The sequence below is a fragment of the Bombina bombina genome, chromosome 4, assembly GCF_027579735.1.
Source record: "Bombina bombina isolate aBomBom1 chromosome 4, aBomBom1.pri, whole genome shotgun sequence".
Lineage (NCBI taxonomy): Eukaryota > Metazoa > Chordata > Amphibia > Anura > Bombinatoridae > Bombina > Bombina bombina.
The window spans coordinates 182,794,818-182,816,815 of NC_069502.1; positions in this window are offsets into that span (position 1 = coordinate 182,794,818).

Consider the following 21,998-nt stretch of genomic DNA (forward strand, 5'->3'; position numbering starts at 1 on the left):
AGCAGCGGTCAAAAGACTTCTGCTCCATGACCTGTCTGCCTGCTCTGAGGCGGCGGACAGACAACGCCGGAAAAAAAACCCCGATTCAATACGATCAGGTTATTTGACACCCCCTGCTAGCGGCCGATTGGCCGTGAATCTGCAGGGGGCGGTATTGCACCAGCAGTTCATAAGAAATTCTGGTGCAATGATAAATGCCAATAGCGTATGCTGTCGGCATATATCGATGTGCAGCGGACATGACCCGCAATATCGGATCATGATAAATAGGACCCTAAGAATGCTGTATATACATTTTCATGATCTGTTAGTGTCAATATCTGCTACATTTTAAAAACCCTATAAATGACACAAAATCTAAAATGTATTAAAGACACACAAAGCTGCAATAAGAGGATATTTTGAATCGAGAGTTGAACACCAATAAGGAGATGTATATCTACATAGCCACCAATCATAGCAGTATTCAGCTCCACATCTGCAGTGTACTACCAATCTAAAACTGACTTTACTGTGTGTTGGATTAAAGTTGCAATTAGAAAATGCTGTAATGCTTTAAAATATTTTCTTAATCCACGTTTATGTCCCTTAAAATTATGCACTTGCCTAGCATTCAGCAAAAACAAAAAATGTATGTAAGATATACAACAAAAATAAAGTTTCATCCAATCACAACACCAATAATAATTAACGTGTTACAAATAGCAGCTAGATAGATAGATAGATAGATAGATAGATAGATAGATAGATAGATAGATAGATAGTAGAGATGAAGGGACAAAGAGAGAGAGATAACATATAGCTCAGAACACTACTTCAATTTATAATAATTTGTAAATTATTTTTACAAGACTATTCTTGAGATTAATCTAAAATACCAAAGGGAAAAAAAAACAACTGTCGCTATGGCTTTTTTCTCCTGGCTTGTGTGACAAAGCAAGCTTCTAAATTGTGAGAGGAGATTATTCACAAGCCCTGTATAGTACAGCTGTTTACCCCCTGCTGCAAGCAACTAGGCAGCATAAAAAAAGAGAGATTGACCAATGCAACCTACAGATCAAACACAAAAGACCCATCATTTTGGAAATTCATGGAAAGAAAATAGCAGAGAAGGAAAGTTACCAGGAAATAGTATTACAACCAGCAGAACCCTGGAATAAAAAAAATATAAAAAAAATAAACTTGAGTAACATTTTATTTCCACAATTGGATAAAAAAAAAATTAAAACATAACTGGAAAGAAAAAAATGCAAATGACTAAAAATAGCATAGTGAGAACAAATATAATTTAAATGAGCACTTTCAAAACATATAGGGCCAGATTACAAATGGCATGTAACAGTTACGCAATAGTGATAAGGGCTTTATTGCGGCTGTTTGCGTGGGTCGGGTTTTCCGCTCGTATTACAATCTGAAAGTAAACATGATCGATTGAGCATAATCACAATTTATGCTAGAATGATTACTGCATCCTTATAGGTCTGGTTAACTGTTTTGTGAAACAAAAAAGTGTCACAAAACATATCAAAAATGCATTACAAAGTACAGTTACACAAAAGTTAATTAAATAGTTGGCACTATCTAGTCCGCTAACAGGATTGTCATGAGTGTATTCTATAGAAACTTCAGGTGGATAAATCAATACAACCACTTGGTACTACCAACTCCAACATTTAATGACTTTATAAAAATATAAAAGTAAAGGCATTCAAAATAATCTTTAAAAAAAACAGACCGTGGATTCATTCATTCCCAAAAAGAGCTGTTTTCCTCTTCACATCCTGGTGGAAAAATGGCCCTGTTTAGGAGGGTACCTGATATAAGACACGGAAGAAAGGCACACTGACTACAAAACCACAGAAAGGTCCGAGATAAGTGCCCCACCTTTCCTGGCCGATAGCAGGAAACATCTGCATCGGGTAGGGACACACTCCCAACTTTCATTGGTCAGAAAAAGCGATAAGGAGCAAATAAATAATGAAAGGTGACACGTTTCGGCCCATACACTGGTTTTTCAAACCAGCTCTTTTTGGGACTGAATTAATATTTAGTCTGTTTTTTTTTCAGATTATTTTGAATGCCTTTACTTTTAGATTTTAATAAAGTCATTAAATGTTAAGTTTTAGAAATAGTTGCACCCCAACGTACTTTTCTCCTTTCTTCTGTTTGTAAATAAAATACAGTTACACACATAATAACACCATCTAATAAAAATAAATATACAAAAAATAAAAAAATGCTTTTTATTTTAGTACTGGCAGACTTTCTGCCAGTACTTAAGATGGCGGTGACAGTTGTGAGGTGGGAGAGGGAAGAGAGCTGTTTGAGAGGGATGAAGGAGGGATCAGGGGTGGGATGTGTCAGGTGGTAGGCTGATCTCAACACCAAAACTAAAATGAACCCTACAAGCTGCCTACAAGCTACCTTATTAACCCCTTCACTGCTGGGCATAATACAAGTGTAGTGAGCAGCACAAGCTGTTTGTAAATAATATCAGTGAGAAACCTAAAGTTTGTCAAAAAGTTTTTGAAAAATGTAACAATTTATTTTATTTGATCGCATTTGGCGATGAAATGGTGGCATGAACTATAACAAAATGGACCTAGATCAATACTTTGGGTAGTCTACACTGCACTAAAGCTAACATTAACTACATAATTAACCCCTTCACTGCTGGGCATAATACACCTTCACTGCTGCGCATAATATAAGTGTGGTTCGCCGCGGCCTTCTAATTACTAAAAAGTATAGCCAAAGCCATAAATGTCTGCTATTTCTGCACAAAGGGGATCTCAGAGAAGGATTTACAACCATGTGTGCCATAATTGCACAAGGTGTTTGTAAATAATTTCAGTAAGAAACCTAAAGTTTGTGAAAAAGTTTGTGAAAAAGTTAACAATTTTGTTTATTTGATCGCATTTGGCGATGAAATGGTGCCATGAAATAAACCAAAATTGACCTAGATCAATACTTTGCGTAGTCTACTAAAATATATATATATATATATATATATATATATATATATATATATATATATATATATACATACAGTCGTATGTAAAAATGTAGGCACCCCTGCAATTTCCATGATTTTCATTTATAAATAATTGGGTGTTTTTTGATCAGCAAGTTTATTTTGATCTATCAAATAACTGAAGGACACAGTAATATTTCAGTAGTGAAATGAGGTTTATTAGATTAACAGAAATTGTGCAATATGCATCAAAACGAAATTATACAGGTGCATAAATTTGGTCACCCCAACAGAAATATTGCATCAATATTTAGTAGAGCCTCCTTTAGCAGAAATAACAGCCTCTAGACGCTTTCTATAGCCTGTGATGAGTGTCTGAATTCTGGATGAAGGTATTTTGGACCATTCCTCCTTGCAAAACTTCTCAAGTTCAGTAAGGTTTGATGGTTGCCGAGCATGGACAGCCCACTTAAAATCACCCCACAGATTTTCAATGATATTCAGGTCTGTGGACTGGGATGGCCATTCCAGAACATTGTACTTGTTCCTCTGCATAAATGCCAGAGTAGATTTTGAGCAGTGTTTTGGGTCGTTGTCTTGTTGAATTATCCAGCCCCGGCATAACTTCAATTTTGTGACTGATTCCTCAACATAATTTTCAAGTATCTGCTGATATTGAGTGGAATCCATGCGACCCTCAACTTTAACAAGATTCCCAGTATCGGCACTGACTACACAGCCCCACAGCATGATGGATCATCTACCAAATTTTACTGTGGGTATCAAGTGTTTGTCTTGGAATGCTGTGTTCTTTTGCTGCCATGCATAACACCCCTTGTTATGACCAAATAACTCAATCTTTGTTTCATCAGTCCACAGCACCTTCTTCCAAAATGTTTGCATACCTCAAGCAACTCTGTGGCGTGTGTGCAGAAAAGGCTTCTTCCGCATCACTCTCCCATACAGCTTCTCCTTGTGCAAAATGTGCTGAATTGTTGAATGATGCACAGTGACATCATCTGCAGAAAGATGTTGTAGGTCTTTGGAGATGGGGTGTGGGCTGTTTTTGACTGTTCTCACCATCCTTTGCCTCTCCAAAATTATACTTGGCCTGCCATTTCTGGCCTTAACAAGAACTATGCCTGTTGTCTTCCATTTCCTCACAGTGGACACTGACAGCTTAAATCTCTGTGATAGCTTTTTATAGCCTTCCCCTAAACGATAATGTTGAACTATCTTTGATTTTAGGTAATTTGAGAGTTGTTTTGAGGCTACAATGTTGCCACTCTTCAGAGGAGAACCATAGAGAACAACTTTCAATTGGCCACCTTAAATACCTTTTCTCATGATTGGATGCACTCTAGGAAGTTCAAGGCTAATTAGGCTCACCAAAGCAATTGTGTGTTCCAATTAATCAGTGCTAGGTAGTTACAGGTATTCAAATCAACAATATGACAAAGGTGCCCAAATTGTATTGCACCTGAAATTGCTGATTCAAACACCCAATTATTTATAAATGAAAATCATGGAAATTGTAAGGGGTGCCTAAACATTTGCATACAACTGTATATGTGAAGGGTTATTCAGGGATTCCTGACAGATATCACTGTTTCAATGTAACTATTGCTAATTCTAAAAAAAATGGTTTGGAAATAGCAAAGTGCTACTTGTTTTTATTGCCCCAAAGCATAGAACATGTAAACATTTGGGTATTTCTAAACTCAGGACAACATTAGGAAACTATTTAGCATGGGAGTTTTTTGGTGGTTGTAGATGCGTAAGAGATTTTTTTGGGTCAAAGTTAGAAAAAAGGTGTTTTATAATTTTTTATTATAGTAAATTATAATATATGATGAAAATAATGGTATCTTTACAGCTAAACACAAACACAGCAGAAATGTAAAAATAGCCCTGGTCCCTAACAGTAGGAAAATAAAAAAATGGTCTGGTCACTAAGGGGTTAAAAAAGACATGAAACCCAATTTTTTTAATCTTAATTCAGACAGAGTGTACAATTTTATACTACTTTCTGTTTACTTCTGTTATCTAATTTGCTTCATTCTCTTGGTATCATTTGCTGAAAAGCATACCTAGGTAGGCTCCAGAGTAGCAAGACATCGCTGGAAGTTAGCTGGTGGGTTGTGGCTGCACATATATGTCTCATTATTGGCCCAGGAGGCTCCCAATAGTGCTTGCTGCTCTTTCAAACAGTATGAAGCAAATATGTAAATTGGAAATGTGTTTAAAATTGTTTTCTTTATCTGAATTATGTTTGAAACAAATTGAGAGTTTCATGTCCATCTAAAACAGAGCTACCAACTGTCCAGCATACTAGGAAATTATCACAGTCAGTCTGAAAGCTCTGTCCATCTCTGTCAGACTTTATCTCTGTGTGGTGTTTAATATATATATATATATATATATATATATTATATATTCTATCTATCTATCTATCTATCTATCTATCTATATCTATATTGGTAGTCTGAGGAAGGGGTACTGTGTTATACCGAAACGTCATAATAAACCACTTTATTTGATTATGCAGTTGGCTGAAGACCAGTGAGTACTTATCTGTGTTTGCTTTATTATTTTGCTTCACACCTAAAGCCCCCTGGCAGCTGTCCTGAGTGCATCTTCAACTATGTAGCTCTCTCTCTCTCTCTCTCTCTCTCTATATATATATATATATATATATATATATATATATATATATATATATATACAAAAAAATAAAAATAAAAGAGAGAAGCGCTCAGCCTAGGAACGAACAATAACATAATAGCTTGTTGTATGGCTAGTAACCTCCCAAGAAGCAGCCTCTTTTTGCTCAACATGTGCCTTTCACAAAAAAGAACTTTCCTGTAGCATATCAGTCTGATCCTGACTTAACAGTAAAGTCCAACCCCAAAATACCAGGCAATCCCTCTCTAAATGAGAGAAACAGCGAAACGCCAGACATACACTTCAGCCTAGTGTGGGCCTAATCAGTGAGGTGTAGCCATATCCTTCTAGGCACACTGAGCAACGGTCCACGTCTGGATTCCCGCATCACGCTTAGTAAGACTTCCCTAAGAGTCATAATTTGCATAAATAAAAAGAGAGAAGCGCTCAGCCTAGGAACGAACAATAGCATAATAGCTTGTTCTATGGCTAGTAACCTCCCTTGAAGCAACCTCGTTTTGCTCAACATGTGCCTTTCACAAAGATGAACTTTCCTGTAGCATATCAGTCTGATCCAGACTTAACAGTACAGTCCAGCCCCGAAAAAACAGGCAATCCCTCTCTGAACGAGAAAAACAGTAAAACCCCAGACATACGTTTCAGCCTAGTGTGGGCCTCATCAGTAAGGTGCAGCCATATCCCTCTAGGCACACTGAGTAACGAGTCCACGTCTGGATTCCCGCATCACGCTTAGGGAAACTTCCCTGAGAGACATAATTTGCATAAATTAAAGGAGAGAAGCTCTCAGACTAGGAATGAACAATAGCATAATAGCTTGTTCTATGGCTAGTAACAACCCAAGAAGCAGCCTCTTTTTGCTCAACATGTGCATTTCACAAAGAAGAACTTTCCTGTAGCATATCAGTCTGATCCTGACTTAACAGAAAAAGTACATCCCCAAAATACCAGGCAATCCCTCTCTGAAAGAGAGAAACGGCAAAACCCCAGACCTACGTTTCACCTAGTGTGGGCCTCGTCAGTGATGTGCAGCCATAACCCTCTAGGCACACTGAGCAACGGGTCCACGCCTGGATTCCCGAATCATGCTTAGGGAGACTTCCCTAAGAGTCATAATTTGCATAAATAAAAAGAGAGAAGTGCTCAGCCTAGGAATGAACAATAGCATAATAGCTTGTTCTATGGCTAGTAACCACCCAAGAAGCAGCCTTCTCTTTTTGCACAACATGTGCCTTTCACAAATAAGAACTTTCCTTTCTCCCTAAGAGTGACGCAGTAATCCAGACGTGGACCTGAAGCAAAAAGAGACTGCTTCTTTGGTGGTAACTAGCCATAGAACAAGCTATTATGCTATTGTTCATTCCAAGGTTGAGCGCTTCTCTCTTATAGCCAGACATTGGTTCTGGTGAATGAGGATGACACTACAAATGCATTTTCAAAATTAGAATTACTGAGGTTTAAGGAGACTAATTTGTGGTGGGATATAGAGTTCTTAGAACTCTATATATCTGAACATAAGGTACCTAGGGGATTAAGAATGAAAAATACCCCTCCTTTGCATTTAATAACCCAAAATTTATGGAAGAATGGAACGAGAATTTAACTAATTGTTCCATAATATTAATGAAACAACTATTAAGCCACAAAAAAGAAGAAAGGGAACAGGTTCTCATTGAAATTAGTAATGTTATTGAGACACTTAAACCATTTGAAACTACTCAGAAATATGCTGACTATACAAAACAACTTACTGAGACAATTGATAATCTAGATACAGTTTTGTCTGAAAGAAAGGTACAAAAATATCAGAGAGATGTTGAGGATTATGAACTTAATATACTGTAGTATACTCTTGGCAGCAACATAAACCAGTTAGATGTAATTGGTCATCCAATAAGAACAATAAGAATAAAAATAAAAAAGGTAATAGAAACAAGTCTGAAAAAATAAACATGTCACGTTTTCAAGTATAGATACAGATTGTCAAGATACTAGCGCCCAGTCATCAGAAGGAGAACAGTCACAATACCTTCCTGAACCAGAAAGGACTAGTTTAGATCCTAATCCTAATAGAAAAGTATTAAAAACTTTGGTAAAGTCACCTACCCAAGCAAGTACTCCAATAAGACTGCCAGAAAAAGCAAATAATGAACAAACCGAGTCTATCTTTCGTTACCCCAGCAGGGTCAGAAGAAATGTAAAGAAGTAGCAGTCATTAACCTCTCTGATTATACTTTGTCCAACATAGAATTTAATTTGTTAAATAAAGGTTTATCGTATGCACCGTCACACAATTTTGATTTTGTGAACACACTTATAGATATTAATAGATTTGTTCATAGGATTGTCTTGAAAAGGCATTTTAAAGACAATCCAATTGATTACTCATCTTTAACAGCACATATACCAACTAAATATGATACAGTGGGACTCAAATACACTGATTTGTTAGATCTTACTTCTTTACAACAGGAATATATCAGAATTCCTGACACATTGATTAATAACTGCACATCTTTTACATTTAAGAGCACTTCTCATTTTTACCCAATTCATGCTAGACATCACCTGTTGGACTTATACCAGAGAGTGGTTGAAAAGGAACTGACTGACTTATTTAGAATGGCTGAGAATAATCCTCTTAACATACCTAGGGATAATCTCACCCGACGACAGAGACAAGCACTAACCAGACTCCAAAAAAATGAGGACCTGGTTATAGTCCAGGCAGATAAGGGTGGGGCGGTGGTGGTTTTGAATAAAAATGATTACATTGGCGAAGTTGAGAGCCAATTGAGTGACTGTATGTTATACACCAAACTAACATTCAATCCCACCACCTCCTTTAAAAACAAACTTAGTCATTTGTTGGATCATGCCATAGAACACAATTTCATGACTAAAGAATTAACGGAATATTATGTGGAAGAGCCGACCACCCCATATTTCCGCATTGCACCAAAAATACATAAGGGACTGAAAAATCCTCCTGGACGACCCATTGTGGCTAGCAATGGGTCTTTGTGTGAAAGATTGGGTGGCTGGTTCGACCACATTCTTCAACCGATTATGCTGGCACTCCCTGGGTATATCAGGGATAGTACACATCTGCTTACACAGATTAAAGATCTTACTTGGAGTGACTCTTATGTATGGGCCACCATTGACGTGACTGCCCTTTATTCAAATAACCTCCATTCAAAAGGACTGGAAGCTATTGACTTTATGTTACACAGGTACTCAGATTACAGTCATGAATTTATAACATTTATTGTCCAAGTAACTAAGTTCCTGTTACAACATAACTTTTTCATTTTCCAAGTTACTCATTATTTACAAAGACGGGGCACAGCAATGGGGGCAAATTTTGCCCTGCCTTTGCCAATATTTATATGGGGTGGTTAGAATTTAACATGATTTTTTCAGACTCATTTCCATATAAAAGGAATGTCATACTTTATGGTTGCTTTATAGACGACATTATTGCCATGCTGACAAACTTGTAGACTATTTGAACAATAATGAATCCAATTTGACATTTACAGCACAGACACATAGTCAGACTATTGATTTCTTAGATCTGAATTTAAAGGCTTTAGATAATAGAATTTCTACATGTACCTATCGCAAACCCCTGGTCAGAAATACAATATTGAGAGCTGACTCCTGTCATCTCAACCACTTAAAGAGAGGTATTCCGAAGGCTCAATATTTACGCCTTAGGAGAAATTGTACAGAACTAACAGAATACTACTCCCAGGCTAGAGAACTAACCAATAGGTTGACAGACAGAGGTTATCAAAGAAACCTACTACTACAAATAGAAAAACAAGTAGCAGCTTTAGACAGACAAAATTTACTTCAAGGGAGGAATAATCTAGACAGGACCACGACATTTAACAAGACTATACTACCTAATCAAAACCTTTTGTTCATTACACAATTTAGTAAACAATACAATCAGATTTGTAGTATAGTAAAGAATAATTTGGTCATTCTAAAAGGAGATGAAGCCCTAAAAGACATTTTTTTTTTAAAATAATTTTTATTAAGGTTTTCCAACATAAGTGACATCCTGTTTGCACAGTACAAATGGCATATCTAAGAAAAAAAAAAAAAAAAAAAACAGAAAAAGGTCCTAGGCATTTACATACATGTTGACCCATCAAATTACAAATCAAAGCATCAAATCCATGCATGGTTATAAAATTCAGGCTGGCCACTTTCGGACCTTCAAAATGTTTCAAATTCTAGCAATAAGTCTAAACCAAGGCATAGCCCCATGTCTAAATCTTCACATTAAAAGAAAAAAAAAAAACCTTCTAGGACTAACACATTAGAACTTCAAACTGCGGGGCCATTTATGACTCAATAACCAAGAGCAAAAATTAAAAGGTGCAAACTACAAAATAAACCTCTTTTTTTTTTTTATAACAACACATCACAGAGCCCCCCAAAATAAGTAGGAGAAAAGAAAAATTAGGAATAAAGTACACCCCAGCTAAGAGTAAGTGGCCCCTCCCAGACCATAGATATTAGATATAAGTAAGGGGTGGTGAGTGGGAGAATGTTAACAGAGCCCCTCTCATGGGCCCAATGATAAGGCAAGGTACTTCCTACAATTAAATAAATAGCCCCCAAAAATACACAAATAGGTATAAGTTAGGTGTACCCCGACTAAGAGTTTGTAGGCACTCCTAGACCCCGGGGTTTGAATACAAACGGGGAGTACAGATGGGGGGAAGTTTTAGCAGGGCCACTCTGGAACCCAGTCCATGCAAGTTCTGCCATAGTTACCCAGCAGAAGTTAAGTGAGCAACTCCTGGGCTTCTATACATCATTTAGTACAGCATACATTTTGAGTAAGATTCACAGTATATACACATATGCACGTACAGCTCTTGGGCCCTGTATGTAAGTATTGTGTTAACAATAACCAAGAATCCCCCCCCCCAAGTGTACAAGAGTTAATGTAAAACATACCCCCCTTAAGAAAATAAAAATATTTGGCTGTTCTCATGCTACAGACAATCATTGTAATTAAGGGGTAGATGTTGGGGTACCTAATAGCATATATCCCAGTACCAGCACATATTTAACAAGCAATATACATTTGAACCTAATAGTCCTGCTACTACCACTAAGTCCTGTGTCACATAGTCCAGGGAGAACTCCACAGATAGAAGGGTTGTGAGAAATATACACCCAATATACTTTGGAGGAGGAGAGCTGCTTCTTATATAGCAGAAACAGCACTATTAGCCCCTAACAGGTTTTAAGCATCAAGTGAACGCCACTATTTTTATCTTAATGGCTAAAGCAGAGCCAGACTTCCCATAGTAATCATCCCACCTTATCTTGTACAGCAACATAGGTACCCACAAATATCGTAGTGGGTTCAGGCTAAACTAAAGAGGACCCCATGGGCTGGTATTCTGAACACATCTACTAAGGGATAACAAAGAGCCCTGCAATGTCAAAGAGAAAATGGTAACAAGCTTCCCAGCGGCAAGTGGGCATCAGTGAGTGTACTGACCAGGATCAAGGCTCAAGGGAGGGTGCCATTTGTGAGAAAGTATTAAGTCCGACCTGGCACTCCGGGGTCCACCACTATGCTAGGTGCATCATCCGACACCGACTTTGTCCTGAACCATCCAGTTTGGGGCTGGGTCTTTGTTTGAATGCAGTGCTCGCCACTGCTCCGGGTCACAGTCCCTGAAGAAGCCCAAGGTAATAGGGTAACAGCAGGCCAGAAGCATTCGATACTCAACTGCATAGCCGTATACAGGGGGACCGGCCGCTGCCCCCCGCACAGCCAAGCAAGCTGCAGTGTACTGGATAGTGTACTGGATATCCCCCGCAGAGCAGCCACCGCGGGCCCTCTCCATGACCTGCTTGCCTGGAATAGACCTTCCGGTCTCAATTAGATTCCCCTCATGTAGGTTGTAGTGCCGCTGAGCCTCCAATTCCCATGCGCCACTCAAGCATTCCACTGCAGTGTTGGCCCCCTGCTGTTTCCTCTCAGATGGAGCAGTACTGATGGGGGCACCTTCATAGCAAAACTCCTGAACGCCATGCTGTGCAGTCGCGACTGCGTCCCTTATCTCTGCGGGCCCTAGAATCTTCTCTGCAGGGGCGCCTGCCAGAGCCATAAGGCAATCAAATCGGTAGTGCATCTGCCGCTCAAATGCAATAAATAAAGCATGAAACTGCTCGTACAGATCCTCCTCCATGCTTAAGAATGATTTTGCAGAGGGTTTCAAGATACTCTGCTTACCCGGTTTCCCGGGGGGGAGCTGAGATCTCTCTCCTAAGGAGCCGCCAGATAATCTCAGCGGTTCGGTCTGGGAAGTCTCTTTATCACAACAAAAGCAAATATTTCCATTCAGCTAAGTGTCTACTGTATCCTGAAGTATAAATTGTTTGCTGGTTGGATTCTCAATCTTTAGATTACAGGCGGGTTGTAAATCCATTTCACAGAGCTCCCAGTTTAGCAGCCATCTTAGGCTATAGCCCGGACACGCCCCCCTAAAAGACATTTTAACATCTGGAGTTAAGTGCATAGCACGTAAAGCCCCCACCATAAGAGACATAACTAGTAGGCAGTTCACTGAGAAAGCAACAGTGGGCTCCAATTGGTTAAGCCTAAAATCAGGATATTTCAAATGTCGCCATGTACCATGTAAAGGGTGCACTAGTATAACTGTGACTGACACTTTTTCTTCTAATGTGACGAATCAAGTATTCCACATTAGGGACAGGATTGATTGTAACTCCCAATATGTTATCTATTTAATCAATTTTGTTCTTGCCAATACGTAGGTATAACTACTTGCCCACTGAAAGATAGTATTTGTGAGCACCTGCGTTCTTTGGATGATAAAGAACCTAGAGCGCCAGTAGCTAAACACTTTAGATTACATGGCATGGGTCCTAAATATTTTTCATTTATAGGCATTGAAATAATCAAAAAACATCCCAGGGGGGTTGATAGGGAAAAAAGAAGTCTTTTGGATTGTCAAATTACATACCAGGGCACCAGAGGGCATCAACAAGAGGATGGATGTTGACCTATTTGTTGAATAGCCCTCTGTTTCTCAGTTATTTTTTCAAAAGCTTGATTTTATTTTTTCAAAAGCTTGATCTTATCCCTGACTCTACTATTATGGTTAAATCATTACTGTTCCTTAGCCTTTGAACTGTACAAAATTAAAACCTATTAATTTAAAGTTAATAAAGAATAAATGATAAAGTAGTGTTCCCTCATTAAAATTAGATTCTCTCTTTCTCTCTTTTTTATAAATATAATACTTATTTTTTTAATTTACTCATGTGTATTTCTTCTGTATGTTTATTTTTAATCATTTGCTTTATATATAGATTATGATTTTTTTTATCTTATTCTCTAGTATAATTGTTAGTCATTTGGTCAACATTAGATATTTATATTGCTATTTAGTTTTATTGATATTTGGTATCTAATTTTAAATTCACATGTATTATTCATTTTTTATTTGTAATTTGTATTTTTTACTAATAATTTTTTCTTTAGAGATTATTATAATATTTGTTTATATTAGAATATGCACTTTTATCACATTGTATTTACATATATATAGAGTTTTATTATGTTATTGTTTACACATTTGTATTTGTAAGGAAAAGAATGAGTGACTGACTTATCTACAACAAACCACTTTGCTTTTACATACCACAGGTATAATCACTGTTTTACTTGCCAAATGGTACTTTCATTGGTTGCTTTGCTGTATATAAGTTCACCCACATCTTGAACACATCACCTCTGATGAACCGCATGTGCGCATGCGCGAAACGCGTCAGGTGTTAATGTTTTGGCTTCACCTATGTACTAGCACTTTGCTAATAAATTTGTTCTGAACCGACCTTGGATGAAGCATCGGCCTCTGTTTGTCCTCCTTTGGGGATCTTCTGTTTCTTATATATATATATATATATATAAACGGAAAACAAATTAAAAGAGAGAATCGCTCAGCCTAGGAACGAACAATAACATAATTGCTTGTTGTATGGCTAGTAACCTCCCAAGAAGCAGCCTCTTTTTGCTCAACATATGCCTTTCACAAAAAAGAACGTTCCTGTAGCATATCAGTCTGATCCTGACTTAACAGTAAAGTCCAACCCCAAAATACCAGGCAATCCCTCTCTAAATTAGAGAAACAGCGAAACCCCAGATGTACACTTCAGCCTAGTGTGGGCCTAATCAGTGAGGTGTAGCCATATCCTTCTAGGCACACTGAGCAACGGTCCACGTCTGGATTCCCGCATCACGCTTAGTGAGACTTCCCTAAGAGTCATAATTTGCATAAATAAAAAGAGAAAAGGCTCAGCCTAGGAATGAACAATAGCATAATAGCTTGTTCTATGGCTAGTAACCTCCCTTGAAGCAACCTCGTTTTGCTCAACATGTGCCTTTCACAAAGATGAACTTTCCTGTAGCATATCAGTCTGATTCAGACTTAACAGTACAGTCCAGCCCAGAAAAAACAGGCAATCCCTCTCTGAACGAGAAAAACTGTAAAACCCCAGACGTACGTTTTGGCCTAGTGTGGGCCTCATCAGTAAGGTGCAGCCATATCCCTCTAGGTACACTGAGCAACGAGTCCACGTCTGGATTCCTGCATCACGCTTAGGGAAACTTCCTTGAGAGACATAATTTGCATAAATAAAAGGAGAGAAGCTCTCAGCCTAGGAATGAACAATAGCATAATAGCTTGCTCTATGGCTAGTAACCACCCAAGAAGCAGCCTCTTTTTGCTCAACATGTGCATTTCACAAAGAAGAACTTTCCTGTAGCATATCAGTCTGATCCTGACTTAATAGAAAAAGTACATCCCCAAAATACCAGGCAATCCCTCTCTGAATGAGAGAAATGGCAAAACCCCAGACCTACATTTCACCTAGTGTGGGCCTCGTCAGTGAGGTGCAGCCATATCCCTCTAGGCACACTGAGCAACGGGTCCATGCCTGGATTCCCGAATCATGCTTAGGGAGACTTCCCTAAGAGTCATAATTTGCATAAATAAAAAGAGAGAAGTGCTCAGCCTAGGAACGAACAATAGCATAATAGCTTGTTCTATGGCTAGTAACCACCCAAGAAGCAGCCTCTTTTTGCTCAACATGTGCCTTTCACAAATAAGAACTTTACTTTCTCCCTAAGAGTGACGCAGTAATCCAGACGTGGACCTGTAGCAAAAAGAGACTGCTTCCTTGGTGGTAACTAGCCATAGAACAAGCTATTATGCTATTGTTCGTTCCAAGGTTGAGCGCTTCTCTCTTATAATTTATGCAAATTATGACTCTTAGGGAAGTCTCCCTAACTGTGATGCGGTAATTCAGACATGGACCCGTTGCTCAGTGTGCCTAGATGGATATGACTGCACCTCACTGATGAGGCCCATACTAGGCAGAAATGTATGTCTGAGGTTTTGCCGTTTCCCTTGTTCAGAGAGGGATTGCCTGGTATTTCGGGGTTGGACTGTACTGTTAAGTCAGGATCAGACTGATATGCTACAGGAAAGTTCTTCTCTGTGAAAGGAACATGTTGAGCAAAAAGAGGCTGCTTCTTGGGTGGTAACTAGCCATAGAACAAGCTATTATGCTATTGTTCATTCCCAGGTTGAGCGTGTCTCTCTTTTAATTTATGCAACTTATGACTTTTAGGGAAGTCTCCTTAAGTGTGATATGGTAATCCAGACATGGACATGTGTGCCTAGAGGGATATGACTGCACCTCACAGATGAGGCCCACACTAGGCTGAAACGTACGTCTGGAGTTTTGTCGTTTCCCTTGTTCAGAGAGGAATTGCCTGTTATTTTGGGGCTGGACTGTACTGTTAAAGGGCCATTAAACCCAAAAAATGTCTTTCACGATTCAGATAGAGAATACAATTTTAAACAACATTCCAATTTACTTCTATTATCTAATTTGCTGCAATCTTTAGATATCCTTTGTTAAAGAAAAAGCAATGCACATTGGTGAGCCAATCACATGAGGCATCTATGTGCAGCTACCAATCAGAAGCTACTGAGCCTATCTAGATATGCTTTTCAGGAAAGAATATCAAGAGAATGAAGCAAATTAAATAATTGAAGTAAATTAGAAAGTTTTTTTAAAATGGTATTCTCTATCTAAATCATGAAAGAAAAAATTTGGGTTTAATGTCCCTTTAAGTCAGGATCAGACTGCTATGCTACAGGAAAGTTCTTCTCTATGAAAGGCGCATGATGAGAGCTTCTCTCCTTTTATTTATGCAAATTATGTATCTTATTATTTTTATTGTCTCTTATTATGTCTCTTATTAAGCTATTGTTCCTTCCCAGGTTGAGCGCTTCACTCTTTTAATATATATATATATATATATATATATATATATATATATATATAGACAATGGAGTCCTCTCCAGTCAAACACCTTGCTTAATACCATACCCCTTTTAACAACTTTTTATTCATTTTAAAATTATATATTTGTATTTAAAAAGGTAATTATGAGTGTAATGGTTTATTTTATTGTGTTTTTGATGTGTTATGTTAAAAAAATGAAATATAACCCTTATAGTTTACTTTCGGCTAGATTTCGAGTTTATGTCGGTAAGGCTGTGCGGTGCTAACGAGCCTTTTTTTCTCACCGCTCCCTTAAGACAACGCTGGTATTACGAGTTTTCTGCAAGCCGGCGTTAGCCTCAGAAAAGTGAGCGTTGAGCAAAATTTAGCTCCACATCTCACTGTAATACCAGCGCTGCTTACGGTAGCGGTGAGCTGGCTAAACGTGCTCGTGCACAATTTCCCCATAGGAAACAATAGGGCTGAGACGGCTAAAAAAAACCTTAACACCTGCAAAAAAGCAGCCTTCAGCTCCTAACGCAGCCCCATTGATTCCTATGGGGAAAGAACATTTATGTCTACACCTAACACCCGAACATGAACCCCGAGTCTAAACACCCCTAATCTTACACTTATTAACCCCTAATTAATTTAATGATAGTGTAGTGTTAGGTATAATTGTAACTTAGGTTAGGGTTTATTTTAGAGGTAAATTTGTACTTATTTTAACTAGGTAGTTATTAAATAGTGGGGGGGGGGCTCAGTTTAGGGGTTAATAGGTTTATGGGTGTTAGTGTACTTTTAGCACTTTAGTTAAGAGTTTTATGTTACGGCGTTAGCCCATAAAACTCTTAACTACTGACTTTTAAATGCAGTAGTAGTCTTGACAGGAGAGGGTCTACCGCTCACTTTTTCCAGCAATCGTAATACCGGCGTTAGGAAAATCCCATTAAAAAGATAGGATACGCAATTGACGTAAGGGGATTTGTGGTATTCTAAAATCGTAGAAAAAAAGTGAGCGGTACACCTGTACCTGCCAGACCAACCTACCAGCTGGCGGTAAAAAGCAGCGTTGGGACCCCTCAACGCTGCTTTTTTATGCTAACGCAAGACTCATAATCTAGCCATTTAGCTCTTAAGTCACACTAAATATTGTAGCACAATTTTGTCTGTCGCTCAAGAGCAAACTATAATTTTCAACTTGTAATATGCGTGCAAGTTAGTGCATTTGCAATCTCCATTGAAAGTATAGGTTACGCTAGAGCAAAGTCCGCTGTGCTAACCCTTTTCTGGTTAACACACTTTACTACAGACTTGTAATATCAAGTCACGCGCTAATGTAATCAAGGTCCAGCTATATGCACGTAACTTGTAATCTGGCCCATAATTGGTTACAACTTAACCTTAGGTACTTATTAGTTAATGACTAATTAGCAGAACTCCCCCCGCCAACAACCACTTGCCTCACAATTTTAAAAATCTTTTTTTTTTTAATCAGTACAGGAACACCTGTTAAAATAATAATAAATAATATATATATAATTAAAATGTTCACTTTTAGATACAAAAAGCTTGATTTAAAGCCAACACCTATAGGTAATGTTTTGAAGTGACTTGAAAATGTATGTATTTACTTGTCTGTTGTTTTATTTCTTTAATACCTTCATCTCATTTTGGGGACATATGCAGGTAGCCAATCAAACACTTAGCCAATGAAGAAGCAGTGTGATAGTTCCTCCACTATTTAACGAAAAGGAAAATCAATTTTTGGCAAGCAAAAAGAATACCCAGAATACTGATCACTCCAAGATGTGCTGTACACAAAAGTGTGTCCATGTGAGCACATATGCCCTCTGGCTCATATGATTAATTTCAAACATTTAGTCTTATATGCTTAATAACAAATAATTTAGCACCAGAACTGCTTGTGCAATGTTAAATGACATTCAGCAATGTCAGACATTGATAAATCGGCTCCCAAGTCTCCTCTTTAAGAGTCCAGTTTTATTTTGGATTGAAAGAGCTTACATTAAACTAAAACTCAAAATACACAAGTGAGCTGGTAAAAGATAGATATTTTTTAAATTTATACATAGTTTACTAATTAAAAAATGTATCTGTCAATTAGCAGTCAAAGATGAAAAATGAACTGTAATTACTTCTTTTTTTTAACTTGTATTATGATGCTTCCCAAATATGATCCCACTTTGACAGTTAGGTCACTTTGATAAAGGTTTCCAGTTATGTCTCAACAAGGACAAAGAAGCAACTAAATCATTATAATGGAGATCTGGTTACCCAAATTAGATTGCATTATTTTAACAACAGAACTAAATGACCAACTATGTTGAAGACAGTAGGCTTGTCAAGCATAATCAAAACTGATGGCTTGCCCCCACCGATCAGTCAGTGATGATTATGCTAGACACTAAGCAGATATGTTTCTATCCGGTAGATAGTAACAGAATGGAGTTAAGGTATTTTAGATTTTAAAAAAAAATGTTTGTTTTTTTGTCACAGTTATAACATAACAGTATGCTTAAACTCTACAATTAATAAACTCTAATTAACTCTACAATTAATAAAGGTATGTTCAATAAAATTAGTGGAGTTATTCTGCAATCACACTTAAATACATGGCTTTATCTTATAAATATGAATATGCTAGTTTCAGGATATATTTATTATAGGAATTTGACAATGTAAAGCAAGGAACCTTTTTAAATCTTTTTATTTTTATTTAAATGTTAAAGCCTTATCTCAATAACCTACTTCTTTTTTTTAGCCAAATACCATATCTTTACCATCCCCCACCTAACTAACCACAATGTATATACAGAACAAAATAATACATTTCAACAAGGGATCATTCAAGAACAACTAAACAGCTTGATACAGAATTTTAAACAAAAGATCATTGTAGTTGTTGCACTTATACAACAAACAATGTTTTTATGTTTTAATAGGTAATGAAGTGTGCCTTAAAATCTATTATTATTATTAAATTATTATTATTTTTTTATTTTAACACGTTTCTAAGAAGTGCAATGCATAGTAGTAGTTCATATGTGCCTCAGACAAAAAATACCTCGTTAACAATGCCTTTCTCTTTCCCAGATGTTATGACCTTCTTTTATATTATATTGTGACCCCCAACTTCCTCCCCCATCTTGTTTGTAGGAGTTTCCCAATTCCTTCTTTACTGCTTAATTCACTCTCTTTCATTACTCATTGTGTCTTTTTCCCGTGACCAGCTTTCTTGCTGTTTGTACACAATCTAAAGCTCATTCATTGTCCCTCTTTTACCCAATATGAGTTTCAAGCCTTTCCTTTATATTCTTTTATCCTCCCAACCAATGTCTCTCTTTTCCACCTGTTTTCAAAACAATGTGAGAGCTTCAATCACTTCAATCGCTTGAAACATTATGTAAAGCTGTGTCCTGAAATAAAAATATAAAGGAATTTTAGAAATATAAAATACTGTTAATACAATTTTCATATAATAAATCAAATATTTGTTCGTAATCTCTAAATGTGAAAGCACTTTTTGGTTCCAGGGTAAAAAAAAAATCATTGATAATGGTGCCTATGAAAGGACACTCAAGTCAAAATGAAATGTTCATGATTCAGATAGAGCATTCAATTTTAAGCAACTTTCTATTTTACTTCTTTTATATTTACACTTTTTGAGTCTCCATCTCTTACTGAGCATGTGCAAGAATTCACAGAATATACATATGCATTTGTGATTGGCTTATGGCTGTCACATGATATAGGAGGAGTGGAAATAGACATAATTTTGAAAATTGTCAAAACAAAATCTACTATTCATTTGAAGTTCAGACAAAAGGGCCGATTTATCAAGTGCTGAATGGCCCCTGATGCCCCTATTTCCGTGCGAGATTTTAGGCTCGCCAGAAACAGCATTTATAAAGCAGTGGTCTTAAGACCGCTGCTCCATAACTGGTCCACTGCCTCTGAGGCTGCAGTCTGCAATCTGCCCGATCGTGTACAATCGGGTTGATTGACACCACCTGCTAGCGGCCGATTAGCAGCGAGTCTGCAGGGGGCGGCATTGCACAAGCAGTTCACCAGAACTGTTTGTGCAATGTTAAATTCAGTGATGTCTGTCAGACATGATACACTACAGCGTATGATGTCGGACAGACAAAGATAAATCGGCCCCTAAGGGGTAGATTTATCATACCCCGGGCGTACGTGATTCGCTATAGCGAATCATGTCCGCCTAGCATTAGTGATGTCGCGAATAGTTCGCTGGCAAATAGTTCCCGGCGAACAAAGCTTGTTCGCGTTCGCAGTGGCGGGCGAACATATGCAATGTTCGATCCGCCCCCTATTCGTCATCATTGAGTAATACTTTGACCCTGTACCTCACAGTCAGAAGACACATTCCAGCCAATCAGCAGCAGACCCTTCCTCCCAGACCCTCCTACCTCCTGGACAGCATCCATTTTAGATTCATTTGGAAGCTGCATTCTTAGTGAGAGGAGGGACAGTGTAGCTGATGCTGATTTAATAGGGAAATCGATAGCTAGGCTAGTGTATTCAGTGTCCACTACAGTCCTGAAGGACTCATCTGATCTCTGCTGTAAGGACAGCACCCCAAAAAGCCCTTTTTAGGGCTAGAACATCAGTCTGCTTTTTTTTTTTTTTTTTTTTCCCTGTGTAATCTGATTGCAGTTGCATGCCTGCCAGCGTGTGTGTCAGGCTCACAGCGTATACTGTGCCCACTTGCCCAGTGCCACTACTCATATCTGGTGTAACAGTAGTGTAGATTTAAAAAAAAAAAAACACTTTTTTGACTGTGTTAAATAATAGCAGTCATTTTCCTTCACACGTGTGCGTTTCAGTGCCTGCCTGCCAGGGCACAGTGTCACCCCAGTGCAACTCATATCTGGTGTAACAGTAGTGTAGATTTTAAAAAAAAAACAACACTTTTTTGACTGTGTTAAATAATAGCAGTCAGTTTCCTTCACACGTGTGCGTTTCAGTGCCTGCCTGCCAGGGCACAGTGTCACCCCAGTGCAACTCATATCTGGTGTAACAGTAGTGTAGATTTAACCCCTTAACGACCGAGGACGTGCAGGGTACGTCCTCAAAAAAAAGGCAGTTAATGCCTGAGGACGTACCCTGCACGTCCTCGGTGTGGAAAGCAGCTGGAAGCGATCCTGTTTGCTTCCAGCTGCTTTCCGGTTATTGCAGTGATGCCTCGATATGGAGGCATCCTGCAATAACCTTTTGAAGCCATCCGATGCAGAGAGAGCCACTCTGTGGCCCTCTCTGCACCGGAGATCGGTGGCTTCCTTCGTTGGTGGGTGGGAGCAGTACCGGGAGGCGGGTGGCAGCCATCGATGGCCCTGGAGATGTGGAGGGGGGCGGGATCGTGGGCGGGGATGCCCGGGGGGCGCGCACGGACGTGCGCGCGTGCACGGGAGGGCGGGGGCGGGCGCGTGCACGGGGAGGGAGCGGGTGGGAACCGCTACACTACAGAAAATGGTGTTAAATTAACAAGTTATAATCAGTTTAAATAGTTAAAAAAAACAAACGATCAATGAGGTGGTGGGGGTTTGGGGGGGGGGGGTGGTTGGGGAAGCTACACTACAGAAAAAAAAAAAATAAGAAAAAAAAGCCCTTTTTTTGTGCAAGCTGGGAACTGGCAGACAGCTGCCAGTACCCAAGATGGCCCCCAATAAGGCAGATGGGGAAGGTTACAGAGCTGTTTTGGGGGGGATCAGGGAGGTTGGAGGCTAAGGGGGGTCCTACACAGCAGAAGAAATTTTTTTTTTTTTTTTAAAAAACCTAAACCCCCCAAAAAGCTTTTATTTTAGTACTGGAAGACTTTCTGCCAGTACTTAAGATGGCGGGGACAATTGTGGTGTGGGGGAGGGAAGGGAGCTGTTTGGGAGGGATCAGGGGGTCTGATGTGTCAGGTGGGAGGCTGATCTCTACACTAAAG